Below are 22,105 nucleotides of genomic sequence, written 5' to 3'. Positions count from 1 at the left end.
TATATGAAGTAGCAGAAATAAAATATAATCAATGGCAGCATATATGTTTAGAAGATGAATGCAGAAATGAAAAGTCAGGTTGAAATTTTTTTTATATATTAGGAGATAATTAAAAATACCAAATATACTAAAGTATAAGCATATGTATAATACTGAAGTGCAGAATATATTAAACCTTCACATAACTGATTCAACACTAACTAGCTTGTGTATGTATGTGTATTAATTACTAAACCTCTCTGGACCTCAGAGGCCTCATCAGCAAGTGTTTCCTAACAGCTAAGAAATTCTATAACTCAATAATCCTGTATTAATATAAGTATCTGATACTTATTCATATAATTATTAATTATATTAATAAAAATTTATATTGCTATAATTTTTGATAATGCTGCACAACACACTGATTCAAGGTCATGAAAATATATTCAAATTTTTTCTGACCCTTCAGAAAAGAAATGGTTTAGGAGATATCTACCACGTTCTGAATTTAAAGTAATTTATATTAACCCTGGGCTTTGGAGAAATATTTGCCTTTGAGAAGTGTTTGCTTAAAATCCAGACTTGGAAATGAATTTTTTTAAAAAGGAGTGGGGAGCTTAAAACATTGATATAGGATACGGGAGGAAAATGTGGGCAGGGTTTCCCTGCAAGGAATTCATCTAAAATAATCTCCAACAGCTCTATGATACCATTTAGCAACTAAATTATATATCTAAATTTACAAATGAATTTGCTTATTCTATTACATTTAGTCCAAATCAACATTAGTCATTAATCAGCAAACCATTTAACAATATGCAATAACAGTATGCAAATCAATTGCAAGCAAAATAATCAGTACAATAATATCCATTTCTAACAACCGGGGCAGACAGGGGTGTCATGGCAAAATATGCAAAATCACAAGACTTTCAAATAAATTCAATCATCTCCCTGCATCTCAAAGGGGCGTTAGTGAAAGTGAATGACTTGTTCCTCGTCTGCCTTTGAAGGATCATAAATGTTTTCTCCTTAGAGCTGAAGACTGCTATCCAAAGAGCACCAGAGCAGAAGTAGGCAGCTAAACTGCAGTATCTGTTTTACTACTTAAGTCATTTTGTAACTGGAAACAACTCATGTAACCTCTGTGAGGCTACTGAATAGATGAGACTCTGCTGGGCTGTGTGTAAATCATAGAAAAGGAAGTTTTAGTTATCCAATAGAAGGGGTTTCCTCTGCTGGGTGTGAAGTCCCCAGAGGATTCTAGGACATACTGGTGGGATTCTGCCTGCAATGGCATGCCCTGCCCTCTCCCTATTGCTGTAAGTAGCCCACCATGTCAGCATTCCAAATAATTAAAACACCAGTATTAACCTATGAAATCAGCAGGCCAAACAAAATCACTTTGTAATACACTACTGTCCAGCTGGCCATGTTTTTCCCACTGGGGTAAATGGAACATGAAAGGTCTTAGCCTCAAAATGATATTATCACTCATAGCTTTGAACTTTTCAGTGTATTCTATAAGGCTGAGTTGACACAAAGGACTTAACGGTCATTTAATGTTTTCAGTTTTATGAAATGGGAGACTTAAAAAATGTTTTTATTGAAGTATAGTTGACTTACAATGTTGTGTTACAGGTGTACAGCAAAGTGATTCAGTTATACATACACATATATTCTTTTTCAGATTCTTTTCCATTATAAGTTATTACAAGATATTGAACATAGTTCCCTGTGCTATACAGTAGGGAGACTTTTTTAAACCAAAAAAACATTCACTACACTCACTGCTGCAAGCCAGCATGTGAATATGTTTGTTCGTGTCAGAAAAACATTGGTACAAGAAACAGGCGTGGCAGAGAACCCCTAATCTGAAGTGTTATAAATATCTGGATCCAAGAGAGGTTAATGGAAGCAGCTGGGTATGGAGAGAGTTTAAAAGGCTGGGAATGTGGATCCCTGTGTTGCCTGGGATGCCTGTGTTGTATAGGCCCCTCATGCCTAGTAATTACAAGGACATAAGGAACATTTGTATTGACTGAACGCCTCTTTCGTGAAAAGTCACATTTCTTAAGTGATCAAGAACAATGCTAGTCCTGGGTTTAGGGAATCTAGGCTCACAGCAGCTGGCAGTCACTGAAGCATGCACGTGTTTGTAGGCCAGTTGTCACTAAAGGTAGAGGTTCCTGGATCCAAAGCTCATTTTACAGGTTTTGCCGAGATTCTGGAATCCAAGGAGCATAATCCACCCAAGAAAAGATAAGCACTACCCCTTAGATAAGTGAAGATGAAGAAGTGTACAGAAATTTAAGAGAATTAGGTCCTCACACTGCTTAATCAGTTTTCTAATTACCATGGGCAGAGTATACGTGACACGTCTTTTTCTTCTTGTTTATAATGTGAACCAAGACAGGCAATGGAAAAATTCGTACCGTTTTGAACTCTCATTCTTACTATTTTGAAAGGCATTCGCTAACTTAAAAGCTCCATAAAACTTGTTAAGATGAGTTGGGAGAACAAGAACGAATAATGGAGAAAAGGGAAGGTTATGGAATTAGGACTTCACAGATTTTACGCTTACCCCTACATTAAGGCAGCGGCTTGCAAACAAAATGTACATTAAGAGGCAGCGGAGGAGCTAGTTAAAATGCAGGTTCCAGCGGTTGAGGCTCAGTGGGCCTGCAGTGGGGGCCAGAAATCTGGGCGCTCTGATAAGCTGTTCTCTGTGTTCGATTGTTCAGTCCTCACTAGAGCCTTCTCTTCTTTAAGAGGGCAGTTCTGGTGCTCGCTTTGGCAGCACATATACTAAAATTGGAACGATACAGAGAAGATTAGCATGGCCCCTGCGCAAGGATGACACGCAGATTCGTGAAGCGCTCCATATTTTTAGGGAACAAAACTGAGTTATTTGTGGTGAGGTGGATGGACCTAGAGACTGTCATACAGAGTTGAAGTTAAGTCAGAAAGAGAAAAACAAATACCGTATGCAAACACATATATATGGAATCTAAAAAAAAAAAAAAAATGGTCATGAAGAACCTAGGGGCAAGACGGGAATAAAGATGCAGACCTACTAGAGAATGTACTTGAGGACACGGAGAGGGGGAAGGGTAAGCTGTGACAAAGTGAGAGAGTGGCATGGACATATATACACTACCAAATGTAAAATAGATAGCTAGTGGGAAGCAGCTGCATAGCACAGGGAGGTAAGCTGGGTGCTTTGTGACCACCTGGAGGGGTGGGATAGGGAGGGTGGGAAGGAGGGAGACGCAAGAGGGAAGAGATATGGGGATATATGTATATGTATAGCTGATTCACTTTGTTATAAAGCAGAAACTAACACACCATTGTAAAGCAATTATACTCCAATAAAGATGTTAAAAAAAAAAAGAGGTCAGTTCTGCTCTACAGTAGCAAGAGAACTAGAACTTAGGGATCTCAGGTCCTGAAAGATCAAAACGAACGTGTGGATACAGCTACAGATGTTACATGTCCATTGTTACTTACTGTCTGATGTAACTGTGCTTAAGTAGTTTATTTATTTTACTTATTTGCATGTGGATTGGCAAATGATAAGGTTCACCCAATACTAGTGATAAGTCAAAAATCATTCTCAAGTTCTACTTAAGTTTCAGGCACTAGATAGTATAGTTTGAAATCTGAAGAATGGCTTGAACTGACTCTTCAGGGAAGTCATGAAAAAACAGCACAGATAGTGCTTATTATAAGTATGTATGCATACACATTCAAGTTTTGGAATACTCAATTAATCATCGCTGACCTATGGAGTTTAAGAGGTTACAGCCTAGTGATAATGTAAGGAAACCACAGGCTTTAGTCTCCCATGTGCAAGTCATTTTTGTGGCCATAGGCTACACAAACTAGAGTCTCACAGCTACATAAGGTGAGGTGAGGATGTGTGGATGGATGAACACGAATCCTTTGCAAATACTAGATAAACAAGACAAGCATGTGCTTTATTCGCTGTGAGTTAACCACCATTGTAATCAAAGAGTGATTATAGTGATTAATAACAAAGATCATCATAGAAACTCTTCTATGACCATATTGTCTACAGTATACATCATCGATTGTTTAGAAGTAAGCTCCTTTGTTAGTGGTATTTTATTTTGAAGTGATTCAGAGAAATAGAAAAATATTATTAATGAAACCCTATGGTTGTGAAACAAAAAATGTAGCTTTCCAAAGCAATGAAAAAAATCTGATTCATTGTTAATAACCAGTTGTGTCGGGGGTAGAGGGGCTTTGCTGAGTTTACAACTGAAAATAAAAGATTTACAGCTGAAAGTAAAGAGATGGAGCAGAAAAGATAAAGGAAAGACGAAAGAAGGGGAAGAGGAAGGAAATGGAAAAGGTGGGAGTAAATCTATTGATGAGCTATTTAATTATTTCTGAAGGGGTCAAAAGGAACAGAAAAATTGTAGAATGTTTCTTATGCATCCCTCTTTAAGTAGTGTTCAAAATTATTTACTTAGAATCATATTTCTTCATTTCTGAATAAAGTGATTCCATTTGATATGGATGCTCCATATTTACAGGTTTAATGCTATACAAGGTTGGGAAATATTTATGTGCCCCATCTTTGCACATAGGAAGATGCTTTATCAGTGATTTCATGGAGGAGATAAAGGGCAGAATGCATTTTTCCCTCCAAGCTTGTATCTCTCCCCAGCCCTTCCAAATTCTTCCCTCATCCAGGTAGCAACGCTATTCTCATCACAGGGTTCTTATATCCCCTTCAAGATGTTTCTGGAAGAATAATCACTAATTACACCTCAGGTAGCTTTTGGAGTAGGGATAGAAGGGAGTGCATACAGAATGAGACCAAGTGACAACCCAGGAGGCTGTGGCCCATGGGACCAGCAGTAACTGTGTGCCTCTTATGCAAAGAGGGAACAGAAATGGTGACCAGAACAACAGGTACTAAAGAGCACCAATTTTTTTTTTAAATAATAAGTGGACAACTTTTCAAGGATCAGGATATTTTGCTGATAGAGAACACATTTTCCAATCCCAACCTTTTCAAAAACAATAACATTTCTTCCTCAAGTAAGAGCCAGGCTTCCCACTGATTTGCACCCAGGACATACCTATGTCAGCAAATGAAATGGCAGCAGGCAGGAGGGAGCTGAGACATACTGAGAGTCTCCTCCCTAAAGCATCTCCTGACCAACACAGCAGGGAATTTGTGGAATCTGTGTAATCACAGATACTCCTTTGGATTATAAACTTTTTTTCAGAAAATTTTTGAAGAGAAGTTCATTTAAAGGAGTAACACGTTTCTACTGCATCATTAAGTAAATGGGGTTGGAGTGCCTGTCTCCTCTGGTAGAACACAGTCCAAGAGAATTCTGGAACATAAAGAGACTTCTGAGGAAGGAAAGGACCTTGTGGGTCACATCAGGGAAGGCCGTGCTCAATAGAGAGCTATTATTGATTTTAAGAATTGCTGCTGGGTGAGTGGAGCATGCCAGAGTGAAAGGAGAACAAGCTGAAGGTGAGTAGAGGGAAGATGGTGACACAAAGACAAGCCTCAGCAGCCTTACCACACAGATAATGTTGATTTAAAAGGACTTAAAACCTCAGATTTAATAGGAAGCCACTAATTCTACATTTATGCTAAGTTTCCTTAAATTTAAGAGTAAGATTATATAATCAATAAGCAATTTAGAAGATGTCTGATGTAGCCTTATTCTGGGCAAATGGATATATAATTATTTTCATAAGTCTGATAAAATCAAATATGAATACAAAAAAAATTCTCTGAGAAGAATATTATATGGAACACTGACGAGGATAATATCAATTATCACCCCAAAACATAAGACTTCTTGATATGATGTATATTGGTTCGATCAACATACTGTCTTAAATGTTTTATATTTATTTCAAATATGAAATGCTCTAATATGAAATAAAACTGCTCTGAAACATGAAAGCTGATAGAAGTCAGCTTCTAAAATTTGTTAGATAACTGACACTGAGATGTTTTTCAAGAATATGTGATAGCCCTCGAAAATGAAATAGTATAATGATAGCTAACATTTATTGAGCATTTTCTACATGCCAAGCACTAAGCGGCTACACAAATACAATTTCATGTCCTCTTGTCAGCAAAATTATCATCCAGGGGAGGTTCCGCCACTTTCCCCATTTTACAATGAGGACATTTAGAAAATTAAGGTCAAACAGTTATTAAGCATCGGAGCCTGGATTTTAACCCAGGGTCTCTGATTTACTCTTTCCTGTCTGTTGCACATTCTCTGAAAAGGGATTTCCCACAATGTTCATACAATGATGCACAACTTTTCATTAGTGAAACTGACTTTTTAAAAAGTGATCAGACCTTTCATGAGTGTTAGTCACTAAAATGTCTCCTTAAAGGCTACACCACATTCATATTAGGGACACCCTTGAAATTTCCCTTTTGTATCTGCGATTAGTGTCAATTTATGAGGCAGATATCAAATCATCTGCTGCTTTATAATCACATCATAGTTTCTATCAAGCACCTTGTTCATTACATTTGGTTTGGATTTAGTTTCAGCAACAAATTCATCCCTAATGATAATGATTTGCCAACAATCAGACTGTTAAGACTGCAGAGCAAATTCCTAAGGATATTTCTGTTGAGACTTAAATGCAAAGACGTCATTACTGAAATAAGCAAATAACCTCCTAAAGCATCTACCTTGAAGAGGATGACACAGGGTTAGACACATATTTGTGAAATCTTTTCTGGTGGGGAAAAAATATCGATTATATCATCTCCTGCTCTCATCATCCCTGTAAGTGAGCAAAGTTTATGAGTGTAATGAATCAGTATAGCATTGTAGCTAAAGGCATCTATTGAAAACAAACCAACATAGTTTCACATCCTTTGGCACTTAAGAGCTATGTGACCTGGGGCAGGTAATGTTACCTCTCTAAGTTTTCGTTTTAAGCCTATATAAAATGGAGAGAACAGTACCTTCTAAAAGGTTGTTGTTTAGATAAAAAGAAATAAAGCTTATAAAGCAGTTAATACAGTATTAATCCAACACTGATAAGTAGTGAGTGGCCATTAAATATTACGCACTCTGAACTTACTTATTTCAACCCACATTCTAATAAGATAGTGTTATTTTCGCACATATACTGCAAATATATTTGTATTAATAATATGAATATTATTTATATAGAAATATTTAGCTACCATTTATTTTAAAAACCTTCTGTAAGAAATCAGACCTCTTTGGTTTGGGCCTTTGACCCAATGAACTAGTGTCCACTGGTAAAACAAACTGGTTTTAATCACTGACCTAAATTTTAAAGTTTTATGGCATTTTACTTTTAGTTCTCATCATATTCCAAAATAATTTAGAGAGACTTCATCCCAAATAATGAAAATTAATTCTCTCTCTACCTAGTAAATTAGAATATAGATATAATTATTTATCTCCTTGTTTTTAAATCTAGTGAGTATTGGAAGCATATAAATCTATGCGTGATCTTGCCTTCTTGAAAAAATACAATTTTATATTGCTTTGTTTGGTTTAAAATTTTAGCTTATAAATGAAATATTTTAGAAATAATTTTTAAGTTCTCAGCTAAGTAAAAAACCATCATTTGGAAAATTACCTAGAGAGAGGAAACAAGGTAATGTGGTAGCTTTATTCTCTCCTTTCAAGACTCTTTTGTCTTAACTTGGTGTTCTTAGTGAGGAGAGCTAACACGAACACCACATATAAAAGGCTTATTAACGATCTTTGAGCCTGTTTTTCTTCCTGTAGTGCATATTTATACCTATCATGACATCAACAGAAATCATACACATCCCAAGTGGGACTTTATTAAATAAACCAAAAAATGCAAAATGCTATGGCTTCTGTTTTTCAAGAAGTGGCAAACAGTCTCCTAGACATAGCTGTAAAGTTGACTATGTGTCCAACACAGAACTACTTCTAGTAGTTCCCCCCTTCCCAGCAGGCCTCTGCTGAGCCCCGTTGCCATAGATGGCCATCAGACATTTGGAATGACATCAGGAGATAATCTGAGCAAGCTCTGCCCTAAAGAATTCAAGCTAGCAGGAGACCAAAGATATCAATGTCTTCTTGGCTGACAACAGCATAAAAAGGTCAACCAGGGTGAAAAGAGGATGGACGTGGAGTTTCCAGCCCCTTTTCAACAACCAAGCAGCTAACAAGTATAAGGAAGCATACCTCAGGAAAACAAATAAATAAAGACAAAGGAAGCCCAAAAGTATCCTAGAGGCACCATTCCTGTGAAAGGGAAATAAGGCAACCTATAGTCACTGAGTCAGGAAATTTTAGGATTAAAGACATCTCTATCTCTTGAAGGTAAAACTCACAAACAGATCTCATCCAGAACGAATCCCCACCTCTCTTACAACCTACTTCTCCAACTTTTTCTACTGTGACAGCCCAGTATGGGTGAAGATGGAACTTAATGGTGGAGAAGTAGAAATCCTTTGCAGGAGAATAAGAATGGCTAACTTTTACTGCAGTTTACCACTTTCCTGGCTCTGTGCTTCACACTGAATAGCTCGCTGAATCCTCATAACAGTTTTGAGGGTAAGCACTTTATGTTCCACATTTTATCCATGAGGAAACTGAGGCCAAAGGGAGGTTCAGTAAGTTGTGCATAACCATACAGTTACCATGGGATAGACCCAACTGGCTTTTGATCACATAGATTCTCCCTAGTCAGACTAGCCTTTCAGTAGTCAGCCATGGAGAGGTTGAGGTTTCTAGCACACTGCAAGCACTTGAAGAATTTAAAAGATTTTCTCTTAGGCTATCAGATTTCAGGGAAAATGGGAAGAATGCTTTCTACCATGAACCACATGCAAATGGCAAATTTGTAAGAGAAATAAGACATTAATTCAAATATGCATCAGCTCAGGAGAAATTCAAGCTTTAAAAAACATTTTCTTGTTATTTTTAAAAATTATTTATCATTCATGAGTACTCTTATCTGAACACTTAGGGGTCCTTCACTAAGGGTTAACTTAAAAGCTAATTACCATAAATGGCCAGAATTAATACCAACAGTTCACCCCGAAATAGCAATAAGAAATATAGGGGATAATCATGGCAAAACCAACCAACCAACCAAAGCATTGAAGTTAGAAAGTTTGTGCTTTGCCTCTAAATCTGTATGATGTCTTCTGTTGTCTTTCATGTCTCAAATAGTGTGATTTGTAATTAAGTTTTGTTCATGTTATAAACCTTTCCAGTCAAATGCCACCCTAGTGATATCAGTCTAAGACATAATCAATATATCCGATAACACCTTCATCGAATTTGAGGAAGATTATGCTTTGCTAACAATTCTCACCTTATGTAACACCTTTCCTCCTTGCCCTTAAGAGTGCTTTCAGCTGTTACTTTAAAAGGATAATTCCATTTCATCAGAATTTTCTGTTTCATCAGAATTTTTAAAATAGAAGTACAATATTATACCAATTAGTCTCTTTAAAAAGGCATTATATAAATCCAGGACACTACCAATAATAAATTTTTAGTTTGGGAGATAGCATCATTCCCCATACACCTTATTCTTTATTAAATGGAATTTCTTCCTGGAAGAATACTTAGAAATATTTTTCTCTTGTAAAAGGGTACTGTTGTCTAAAATCTTCTGTCAGGTCACCTTTCTGTAGAGTTAATTTGCTTCACTAACCCCAGGCAACTGCCCTGGGCTGGCACAAAGTGTACTATACCCTGTCAGGTGACCTTATCTCCTTTCCAAATTGATGTCATGATTTGGGGGCACATCTCTTAACTTCCCTTCCTTGTAAAAAATTAATTACTGCGTTAAGTGTTCCCTAAGACCTCTTGCAGCGGGAAGATACTGAAATTCTGACTTTACAACTTTTCACACTAGTGCCAAGAAATACAAATGCCAAGAGTGTCCTAAAATTTACTGGTATCATAAAGCAGGTTCTTTCTTTCTTTTTTAAACCATATTCATTTAAAATTCTATAGCAGCACATGCCAACAGAACTCTATGTAATGATGGAAACGTTAAAATCGGGCAGTCAAATAAGGTAGCCACTAGCCGCTTGTGGCTATTGAGCACCTGAAATGTGACTAGTGTATCTGAGGAACTGATTTTAAAGTTTATTTAAGTTTATTTAACTCAAAGAACCACAATGTGACCAGGGGCTGCCATATTGGTAGCAGCTTATAGCTTCAAGAACATGACAAGATAAACATTCTACATCTTTGATTTATTCAGCCAGGTACAGCACTACGCCTTTGGAGCACTAATCTTCCCAGAGCTCCATAGACAGATAGAAAAACAGCACAGGCATTTCCACTTCGTGATGATAATTTAGCAAGAGATCCCCGTACTGTTCTCACGTGCAAACCAATAAAGGGAGATGGGAGAGGAAAGGAAATTTGGGGGATTTTTTGTGTTTTCTCCCTCGTATCCCATTTCTCCTTGTAGTTTGTGGCCTTTCTCTAGCCAAGATGCGTACATATCCACTGAGGGAGCTTCACTGCTAGAGCCAACGGTTGGTTGCTGGTTTTTTAAAACAGTCCTATGGACCCCCCGAGGGCTTGGGCTAATATATCCAGCTCAGGGACCCCCGTCCTTTCCTCCCGGTGTGCCAGGTGAGAAAGCAGGCTGGCTGGCGCTGGACCCGGGCAGCGGCCCGACCTGCGCGCACCACCCCCTCACTCTCCCAGGCTTGCGAAGTGCTGCAGCGGAGCGCTCGGGCCGCCTGTGCCGCCGGCCGCCGACCGCGTGCCAGCGCTTTGTGCACGTGCGTGGGTGGGCTCACTCTGTGCGTGGCTCGGCGCTTGCGCCCAGAGCTGCGGGGTCGTCTTTCGCCAACCGAGGGTAAATATCCTCCAGGTTCCCCCACCAGACCAGTAGGGCACCTCCCCTGACGCCGCCACCGCCCGTTTCCAAAACCCACCCACCACCGTTGCGTCCTCCTCCGTTCCCGGGAGCCCGCCACGCGGCCTCCTCGCCAAGCCACCGGCCGTTTGCCTCCCCCGCCAACCCGCTCCCAAGCGGTGACTTCCCCGCTCTAGACGCCACCCGGTGCACGCCCCGCCGAGGCAGCTCGGCCTCCCCTCCGCACGCCCAGGCCCAGCAGGCCCCCAGAAGGGCCGGAGCCCGCTTCCTCCTCGCCTGGGGCGTTCGCACGTGGCGCACTCACCCCCTACCAGCTGCCTCCAAGCTCTAGACACGCTCCCGGGAGGGAGCCCCCGCTCAGCTCCGTCCGCGCGGGGAAAAGTGGGTGGGGGTAAGTGGAGACCGACACAGAAAGGAGGGTATAGGTGGTGAGAGCGGTGTTAAGAGGGGAGGACCGGCAATAATTGGCTGGCTTTGCGGCTGCTGCGCCTCTGCTGAACGCCTAGCCAGCGAGGATTCAATTCACTTTCCACACAAATCAACCTGAGGGACTGCCGCTGCCCGCAGTCAATAACTCAGCGGACTGAGCTGCTGAAACCAGAGGCGTCCCGGGTCTGGGTCTTTAAAAGGGGCTGTCCGTCCGGACTGAATCCCAGCCTTGTTCTTCCCAGACAAAGGAGTGGGCGCCAAAACGCAGGGCGGTATTTTTAACCCCCATGCCTACCCCGATCCCATGTAAAGATCTTTTAAAATTAAAGGGCACACACATAGAGGTATCTAGAAAAAACAGTTAAAAGGGGAAGTGTGAAAATCCTTTCTCTGAATTGAAGTGTTCTGTGATATTTCAAGAAATGGGTTAGAATCAATGTTCCGAAGAACATTTAACAATTTTGTAAATAAAACGTAAAGCCTATTAAATTTAGCCATGCATATGGTTACTTTTTAATGAACTATACATTCGCAAGAAAATTAGTGATCAAGCCTTATTTGGGCATACTGATCCAGGAAAAGGAAGAAATGTATCATAATTTGTAGTGGCATTTTAAAAAGCTTTAACATAGCTTTCAGACATTATTTCATGAAGATTGCATTTCTGTAAGGTGAAAAGGCCCTGGGAGATGTGTATTATGATTCCTGCTTAATAGACTGTAAAACCAAGCAGAGCTGGGAGAATGGTAATTCACCAGGTCACCTAGTACTGGCTACCAAGTTGAGACTAACTCACTGTGGGCCTGAGTCTAAAAGGCTAAACTCACCTAACACCCCTAAAATAAAAGTGGCCAAAATTTTTCATTTCTCCTTGACTGTGAAGCAACTTAAAAATAAAAATAAACTTAAGAATGTCAACCCAAATATAGAGGCTTTGTAAGTCTTAATGACTCTTGACTATGAAAAGTCTTCTTGCTAATACAAATGGGAAAATGGTTATTGACCTTCATGGTTTGATATGTCTCAAGGTTGGGAGGACTAGACCATTCTGAAACCAAGGAAAAGTCCATTTGTGTGCTCAGAGTCATTGAAAGCTGGCTTCAAACGGAGACTAGAACACAAGAGCCCTTGTCTGTACTCAGTACAGTTAAACACTCCTTGGAAGGATCAGGTATTATTGGTAATAGAATTCATTAAGTGTACTGAATTCACATCCTTAATCCCAAAGTATTAAAATTGGCTTTTAAGCATATAAAAAAGCCCTTTCAGCAACTTTAGTTGCAACTTCAGTATCCCAACTAGACAAATTTTGTTAGCTTGGGATATGATGGATTTGACTTTCTTCCTTATAATTCTTCATCAGATATTAAAATATACAAAAATAAAGATAAATATAGGATCTTTAGATATGAGATAAAGGATATGATTAAACCTTGGCTTGGAATAACAAATCCTTTTTATATTGCAGATTCTCAATCACAAGCAGTCCATATGGTGTATACTGTGCATGGACTGAGGCCGTACCTAAAGAATTTTTGAAGTTTAACTATTTGGCACTACTTATATTACAGGTTATAGGTATTATCACAATGATCATTTTAATTATTTTATATTCAGTATACATTCATTTGGTTTAAAATTAGAATTAACATTAATGTTAGTTCAGATTCAAAATTTTAGAAATAAATTAATCTGAATGTATTTTGGTATCAACATTCTTTAAAAAAAATTTTTTTAACTATTTACCTTGTACTTATGCATCTTAAGGTGCCAAAGAAGAGTTGCAAACTGTGAAGTAACTTCTATGAAGAGATGAAGTGAAGAATGGAAGGCAAATGACTGTATGTGTATGTGGTAAGTGCTTCACGTTTGTTATCATCCATCACAAAGTTAATTCATAAAGGTAAAACTGCCAAACTCTTTGTCATTAGGTACTTACAATGTTAACATGTATAAAAGTGATAGAGTCTTGCATAACCATTAGGTGATTTATTATATAGCAATACTATACCATTTTGCTTAAAGCTCTCATGTCACCTTTCAGGGCATACCTTTGCAAGTCTGTTTTACAATTAATCCATTTCAGGGGAAGTTTTGTGTGTCATCTCTACTGTAACTATAAAAAGATATAACATTTTTTTATGCTCTTGGAATTTGTATCTTACTACTTTTTATATCTGAACTTATATGTTCAGTTATCATGTTTGTGTTGAAAGTATTCTGGCTGAAGAACAGATACTATACAGTTGAATAATATTGAGGGGTAGATTAATCTATAGACTTTCTGCATTTTAGGGTGGGTTGCTGTGGCAACCGCCCCAGCTTACTTTAGAATAATTTTTTAAAGCTCACTTCAAGAGCTACACCCAGCGTGGGCCAAGCTTAAAAGCAGGCAGACCCAGAGCACAGGTAGACTGCTGATTTAATGTAGGGAAGTAGTAAGAAGTGGAGGATGGAGTAAGATGATATGCAACCCTGAACAGAAATTAGAAATGAGCTTTCCCTAGAGTTAAATCCTGAGTCATGCTCTCTGTAACTTCTGTGGCACTTTAGTTAAATATATTGCTAAACGATTCTTTGGGAGGAAAAAACAAGTTAATATATATTTACATGTTTAATAAGGCACTTATGATACTTATTTAATGAAGGAAATATTTGGTGATTGGGAAGAAAAAACGCTGGTTTAAATAGTACATCAGTCCCAGACATCATTTTCTCTTACAGGAAGTATCACCTTTTATTTAACAGGATAGGCCACTAGCTTCCAATTGGCTTAAAGGGTACAAGAATTTTCTACTTTCCAATCATAGAACTGGAATAGATTGGAGAAATCATTTAATGCGTAAGCAAACTGAAGCCCAGAAAGGACACGCTCGTTAGTTGGGCACAAATCTTGAACCAGAGAATCCAGGCCTCCTAACACCTAGTACGTGCTTCTCCCGACACCAGAAAATACTCTCATCCTAGCCAAGTACCATTTGGTGGCCAGGATCAGGATGATTTTGGTTTAAAAAAAAAAAAAATCAGAAGTATTTAAAGATGAACGCAAAGCATGTCTTGGATTAACCACTTTGTGGATTACCAGTGAATAATTTTAAGTCTCAGGTGGCTTTCTTCTATTGTATATTTCTGCACACTTCTGTTCCACTTCAACTATAAAGGCTCATGGGAGGGAAACAAATGCTAATATTAACTTAGGTCACACATAATTAAGAAGCTAAATCTGCTGAGGGGAATATCTTATATTTTAAAAGGCCAGCTGTGATATAATCCAGATCTAAATTATTTTCAAACTATCCACAATGTGGGGTTATACATACATTTGAATACTTGTATTATCATTGATAGTTATGGGTTTGTTATAATGTTTATTATTAAATAATTCTTAAAAATGTTAAAAGGTAAAACAGTTTTCTTTTTGAAGGAAAATAAAACTAAAGAGTACTGTGGTGAAAGTCATGTATTGCCTGTGTCTTATTTGCTCATGTAAAATAAGCTGTTACAATTCATTATGTTAATTTCAGACATTATGGCAATAAACAAATGTTCCTACAAACAATTTGCCTTGTCAGGACGTTTGTGAATCTCGAAAAATTAACTTCCAGCCTTTATAGACATATCTTAGTATTCAAAATGTCAATGCACCTTTAAATATTTGGATTTTTTTTTGAAGTTGTACCTTAAATGAAAACCTGATACAGATTATCTCTGCCATATTATTAAAATGAATTCATGGTAGTAGCAAACTCACCCGACGAAAAGCAAACAGGCAAACAAATATATTGTAGATACTAATCTGCAAGAAATAATAGTATTTCAGATAGTTTTTGCTTTGTGACAGTTTGCCATGCTCTCCTATAACAATGGCAAAAGATTCATCGATTCTGGGCTGATAGTCACAATGGAGATGAGCCAGAAGCCTGAAGATTATTCAGATCTAGTTGTACTTGCCTGTAAAATCAACCTTCCCCTTTCAAGTGAAGCCTTGGGGCAGACACCTAAATGTTGAGCCCACTCTTCTGAGGAAAGCTACTCAGATCAAATAGCCCCTATAATGAAGAAGGAGGCTTTTTGATTCACACTGCCCTCATGCATTAAAATAGTCTGGAGGCACAGTGCAGAATTTAACGTGAAATGGAACTAGTCATTGAGTTAAACACATAGTGCTGAGAGGAATTTTTTTAAAGTGAGGAAATATCTTTAATTAGCTAGATATTTCAGTATACTACTATTGTGTACTCTGGTACATTCAGTATTTTTATTTCCCCAATGTATTTTCTCTTCTTCTTTTCACAATATTAAAATTTTTAATTTGGTTTAAACATTTTATATAGTCTGTAGTTCTAGTGGCATGTAATCTTATCTTTTCATGGATTGTTTACTAGTTGGTATATTTTATCTTTGGCTTTATTGGGTGTGGTGTAATTGGCTAGGGAGGGGAGGTGCTCAATCCCTAGTAGCCTTTCCTAAATCTTGAATATTAACCTTTTTTTCTTTTTTGATAAGGAAAAGTATTTACTGGGCTTAAACCTTAATATAAGTATCTTCCTTATCAGTCCCTATTGCTGCTTCCTGTGCAGCTGAAACTCTTCAGGATAAGTGAAGTCATCAGCTATCGGATAGGGAAGCCTAATGCATTTGGGAAGTTGGTTTAGTTTACATGTTAATGCCTTGGATAAAATCCAGTAAGGTGTGGAAGAGATATTGTGGGAGAAGGGAGGGGGAAATCTCCGAGGAAGCTGCCGCCTCGGTAAATATTTCCAACCTGATTAGAAAGTTCATGGCCCGGAGATGAAGTCGAGAGTTCAAATACTGGTAATCCTTTTATTATTTTGTACATTACTAACACTTGAGAAGCATTTCGGCTCCCTTTCTAGCCCTCCAACCTCTCAGGGCCGAAACCCGCGTATTCTGGGCGTGAAGGAAAAGCGCGCTGGAATCGAGTGCTGCAGACATCCTGGACTGGGGCTTTTACGCGTGAGTAACGGAGGAGCGCTCGGACCGGTGGAAGAACGAAGTGGTTAACGCGTCTCCAAACTGGGGGCGGGGGGGGGGGGGGAGTCACAAGAGCAACTATTAGGGTCGCGCTCCTATTGGTCAGAGGAAAGATCCCGACTTTAGAAGGACTTTCCTGCAGGCTGGCTCGCAGCGTCCCTGGGGAGCGAGCGCGCAGCAGCCGGAGACGGTTCTCCGAGCGTCCTCGGCGGCGCCGGTAGTGAGCAGGGAGCCAGCGCTCGCGGCGTTGTCTTCATTTCGAGCAATAAAGAATTGTCATTAGGTTTGCGTATGGCATGTGCCATTACCCCACCGTAAAACTAAAATTAGCAAAATGTCAGGAATGGAAAGATTGATTCACCAAGATGCAATTATCATTTAAAAGTGCTTGATTGAGGTACTGATGTTCAGTGATTTATTCTGCATACCATATACATAATTAAAGTAGTGTAGTGGAGTAATTTATCAATCTAGTTGAGACGGGAGGGGTGAGGAGGGAACTGCTGTTATGTTTGTTTTATTAAAATGCTCCGAGGTCTGGTCCCGCCCCCCTTTTGCAAGAGTGAAACTGATGATTTCTCCAGCTCTTGAGAGAGAGAGTCAACGGTTTGGGATTGTGAGGGAGAGAGAGGAAGAAGGCAGCGCGAGGCAAAGGCAAAGTCAAGGACAAAATAAAATAAAGGACAAGAAGGCAAGAGGCACTTCATGGGATGTGCTGCTTAGAACCCCAAGCCGCGTGCTCCGTTTTCCCTGCCACCCCCGCCTCCCCTCCCAACATCCTTCCACTCCCCCCGCCCCCCGCCTTTTTTACGCGATGTTTCAAAGGCTGAGAGCGGCTCGCCTTTTCCCATTCGTCTTCTGTCACTTCCTTCCTGGACGCAGTTTTCTGGACGAGTCTGGTTACTTTTAATCCTGCGGGCCGCTGAGAGCCACTTTCTCCTCCTCCCCTTCCTCCCCCTCCTCCTGCTGCTTGGAGCGGCCTCGGCGCGCGCGCGAATGCGCGGCCCCGAGCGCGCCTCCCCCGCGCGCGCTCCTTCCGCGCGCGCGCGCGCGCGCGCACACACACACACACACACACACACACACACACATACACACACACACACACATCGTCTCCAGCTCTCTGCTCGCTCTGCTCGCAGTCAGACACTTGAGCACACGCGTACACCCAGACGTCTTCGGGCTGCTATTGGATTGACTTTGAAGGTTCTGTGTGGGTCGCCGTGACTGCATGTTTGAATCAGGTGGAGAAGCACTTCAAGGCTGGACGAAGTAAAGATTATTGTTGTTGTTGTGTTTTTTTTTGTTTTTGTTTTTGTTTTTTTCTGTCTCTCTCTTAAGAAAGGAAAATATCCCAAGGACTAATCTGATCGGTTCTTCCTTCATGTAAGTACCTCTGACATTTCTCCAGGAAAATAGAAGTAGCCGGGGTATTGTCTCTGAAATCTACATCATTATATTCCACGGCACTGGGTCTATCGTTGTGCCTCTTTGAAGGCTTGAAGTTGAGGCTTGTTGTGCGTTCTCTTCTTAGATTCCATGATTTCCTTGTGTGTTGCTGAAAGTAACTTTTTAGATAGTCCTATCTGTTTGCCATCAGTTATTGAAATCACTCCTGACTCGTTCTTGTCACATCAGTGTGTTTAAAGTTTCATGAAGTTAGTTCATTCACATCATTAGCATGTTTGATATGGTGGAGCATGTGGAGCCTGGTGGACTTTTTAATATTTAACAGAATGTTCTGTGACCTTGAAGTACATGCCTTAAGATTTAGCCGTTAGTTCACTGTGGAAAGATGCTCCTGTGGGTCCCACCAAAGACTGATTTGCTTTGGGTTATGCTTCTGAGCCACTAAATCTTGGGATTAGTTTGAGCTAAAGCATGGCTGTCTGTCAGAGTATACCTTTGTGCATCTCCTTCCATTACCAAAGTGCTGGCTTGATAGAGAGGGCTTCTTAACTGGTGTAGACAAAAAGTAATACACTGGCCATGGCAGTCTACACATTTCACAATTCTTGTTGGGATTTCAGTATGTGCATTGCTCTTTATGTCAAGTCAAATACATAGCTGTTTAAAAACAAATAAGGTTAAGTCACTTAAATTGCCTTCTGTTTGGACTTTGGATGAAAGTTACCAAACTCAGTGATAAAGTTTGGCACAAAGGAAGTATATGTAGACATGGCACATTGTTTATTGTGTTATTAAATATTATGCAAGTATTTAAATTTAATGTTAGTGTTATCTCCTTCCCAGAATATGGCTATTCATTCTTAAAGGAAATTGTATGTCTGAAACATGTCTGAGACTATTCTAGGTCCACTAGTTACCATTTTGGGAGAAAAGCCCTTTTTCTTCACATTTTAGGAATGTGTGTCTTTTGTATAAAATTCCTTTATATGTAAATGCTGACAGTATAAAGCAGAATCAGGCTCTCTGCCAGTTCTTTAACGGTCCTCAGTGGAGAATTGCTTTGACACAAAGTGCATTTTACTATTGTGAATCTGATACTAACTCTAATAGTAACTGTCTTGTGAAATAGTTAGTGACTGCCTGTATTTTCTAAGTGCTATAAAAGGAACTCTAGCTACCTCATTATACCAGTCAAAAAGAGTGACCAGCCTCTTTTTCACTGGCATCTTGCAATAGAATTGCGGTTGCAGAGTAAAGATGTTTATGTAGAATATAATAACTCCAGTCCCTAGAGACTTGGTAGAACATGGAAATGTGACCACCTGTGAACCCCATTTAACCTCTGTATGCATACTAATTTTAGCTTTAAAGAGATTGACAATCTCCAATTTGAAACTAAAACATCTTATTTAATTTTAAAAATAATATAAGTTTTGGCCAGTCTTTGAAAACGTTGAGTATGTACCAATATGGCACAAGGAGTTTTGGTTGAATATAAGGCAGTTAATAAACCATATTTTTGTCTCCCAGTGTATGCATGAAATTATTTATTAAGTTAAAGAGGTAGTTCTAAAGCAAGTAGATTCAGAACTTGACAGGTAAAAGATGTACATGTCTAATGTTCCTATCTCAAGAGGGGAAAAAAAAATCTCTAAAGCTAAGTATCTCATTCTCTTTGTAGGAAAGTATATTTGGCTATGTTTTAGACTTCTAACTCATATCTAAAAGTTTTCATCAAAACACACTTTAAACTCAACGTTTGTTTAAGATATGGTCCCCTAGTCGAGTTAAGGAGGCAATAGTTGGCAGTTATCCTTACTTCAGGTTTTACTAAACTTTATAAAAATCTGTTTTTTACTAATGTAATTCACACGGCTTTGGAGTATTTGTGGCATATTTTCCAGACTTCTTACTAAAGACAGTATGTTACCTCATTCATTAGTTACACTATTTACATTCTGATTGCTGTGGAATATAGTGAAAGAGAATATTAAAGATGTAACTTTTATTAAATTTTAATCTGTTTCTGGGGTTTAAGTAACAAATTAGCACTTTATAATAAAAAGTCAATTTTCCAGCTTTCCTGAGCTGTTCATGCATTAAAAGTATGCAATCATATATGTTAACTTTTCAGAACAAAAACATATCAGCATTAAATACATGAAATTTAAATAACAAGGACTTTACCTTGCCTCTTTTCTTCTTTGTAAACATATTCAATTTTCAAAATTTGGGGGAAAGGGTTCATTCCATTAGGGAAAAGGGCTATCTACTGATTCAAAATTGAATCCTGGAAAAGCATCATGTTTTATATTTTTCAGATGTCTGTGAGTTTCTTCCTTGGCCCTCACTTTACCAAATCAATAAATTGCATAACACTACAACCATATCTTTCCAATAAGTGATTTACTGTATTTAAACTTCTTTTATAAAAAACTGAGCTAAATAACTGCTCGGCATATGTTCACATTATATTTCAAAACTTTCTTGTTTATTGTAGTATATTTTGTGGGTTTATTTCCCAACTCTACGTGCGGTATATTTTGAGTCTATGAAATCTCAGAAAGTGACAAAAATGGGGAAATATCTGTGCAGCAACACTTGTGCTTCATAACAACAAAAAAATAGTTATTAAACAGAGAACCCTGGCTTCAGGGACACGATTCAGAACAACAGAGAAGAATTTCATATGCAATTAAGGATCACAGAGTGGACTTTAAAGAGACTATTAATAAAGTTCTACTTTTTTTTTTCCAAAGCACATCCTCTGAGAAAACACCACACAAATTAATATCTAAAACTTATAAAAATGCACATATTCATTTTATGAATGCAGTGATTGCCTGGGCATAATGAAAAGATTTAATCACTGGTGCTAAGTCTATGTGCTGCATGTGGAAGGGTAGGTGATTAAGATCCCCGTCCTCAGCACTGTACCTTAATCTCATGGGCGCGTGGACTGCCCTGCACTCAGTAAAGCCTGACTGTTCACGGAGATCTGTCATCTTTAGGAAATCAAACCAGATTACAGAGGCGATTCACAAAACCAGGAGCGACAACAGAGTCTGTGCACCTTACAAAAGGCGGATTACGCAGTTCACATGTTATTTTGATAGGTCAAAGATAAAAGCTGATTGTTGAGGAACGGCAAGACACTCCAATTTCAAATGATTGCTAGATAAGTGTACCACGACCCTGTTGCTTCATCATTATGAAGAGCCATTCAAACAGTAGAAAACTCAGTTTTCAAATGACAGGCTTTCAATAGTGAAATAAGAGAAAACATGTACTTTTTATATACATCCTCATTGCTTTCATTTTAAGTTCCATCACTTCCTTCTGAACAGACTTAAAGTTCTGGATGCTATGTGAAAGTAATTATTATACGTCTTAATTGCAGTAAACATTTTCAGAGGCATTGTAGAGAGCACAAAACAGAATTTGCCAGAAATAAAAGATACTCTCATGGTATTGAGTAACCGAGCAGAAAATGCATGGTAGCCAATAGCCATTATGTTATTCTGTTACCAAATATATTCTTCACAAAAATGTGAAATTACATAGTTAATGAATCCATACATTTGAAATAGATCTTGATAGGTGTTTATTGGTCAAATTATATCTATTTCATGAATGTTTTATAAAGGCCATTCTTTATAAGATATGATGTTTTCAGAGAGATTATTTCAGAGAATAAAGTTTTGGTTTACATAATAACATTTTGAAAACCCCTACTCTTTACGCATCCAACTCTACAGTAATTTCTTGCTTCTTTAAAATTTGAAGTCCTTTTTTACCCAACTGATGCCTCCTAGTGTTTCACACAATAAAACACTAATGAGTCACCCATAAATGTAAACATTGCATTTTCATTGCCTACATCTTCTGTGATACATAAAATTAATACTTATGTGTTTAATTTTCTGTGCATTATTATAATAAGATAGGAAGTGCCAGTGAATGAGATGTTTCATCAGAGTGGATTTGTGGCACACACTAGCAGGTTTTCTTTGACCATAACAATATCTTATTAAGTTTTAATAAGTTTATTACCTTCAGGTCCAGTTTATATATTCACTTTATATCCACTCTTATTCCAAGTGAAAAACATAGGCGGAGTAGCAGAGCTTCCATTTTGTAGGCCTAGAAATTATATAGCTGAGCTCATCCGCAAATGCCTGATGAACAAATTGCAAAAGGACTAACCGTTTCAGTTAAACACTGGAATACCTTAAAAGAGATATCAAATTTTGCTCACACTGTGTCTTTACACTTGTAAATTTCTATGTAAAAATGGAATAAAAAATAAAAGAGGGTTTAGGAAAATTAAAAGTAAAGATAAATGCACAGATTCCCACAAGTATGGAGTGTGTCTCTTTATTAGAAAATAACA

General features: G+C 38.5%; 1 protein-coding gene and 1 non-coding gene across 5 annotated transcripts in view; both read left to right on the top strand.

The window, feature by feature from the left end:
* The first annotated feature begins 2,766 nt into the window (after positions 1-2,766).
* LOC132487321 (U6 spliceosomal RNA) lies at positions 2,767-2,873 on the top strand. The gene has a single exon (XR_009531604.1). It is a non-coding gene; the product is annotated as a U6 spliceosomal RNA (small nuclear RNA).
* A 14,516-nt stretch (positions 2,874-17,389) lies between these two features.
* Positions 17,390-22,105, top strand: part of MEF2C (myocyte enhancer factor 2C) — a 149,753-nt gene continuing 145,037 nt past the window's right edge. For all 4 annotated transcript variants that reach the window (XM_060093136.1, XM_060093137.1, XM_060093134.1 and 1 more), the window contains exon 1: positions 17,390-17,688. The gene's annotated coding sequence lies outside the window, so the exon portion shown is untranslated. The remainder of the gene's footprint in view (positions 17,689-22,105) is intronic.

This window comes from Mesoplodon densirostris, chromosome 3 (assembly GCF_025265405.1).
Source record: "Mesoplodon densirostris isolate mMesDen1 chromosome 3, mMesDen1 primary haplotype, whole genome shotgun sequence".
Lineage (NCBI taxonomy): Eukaryota > Metazoa > Chordata > Mammalia > Artiodactyla > Ziphiidae > Mesoplodon > Mesoplodon densirostris.
This window is presented reverse-complemented; position numbering and strand designations above follow the sequence as displayed.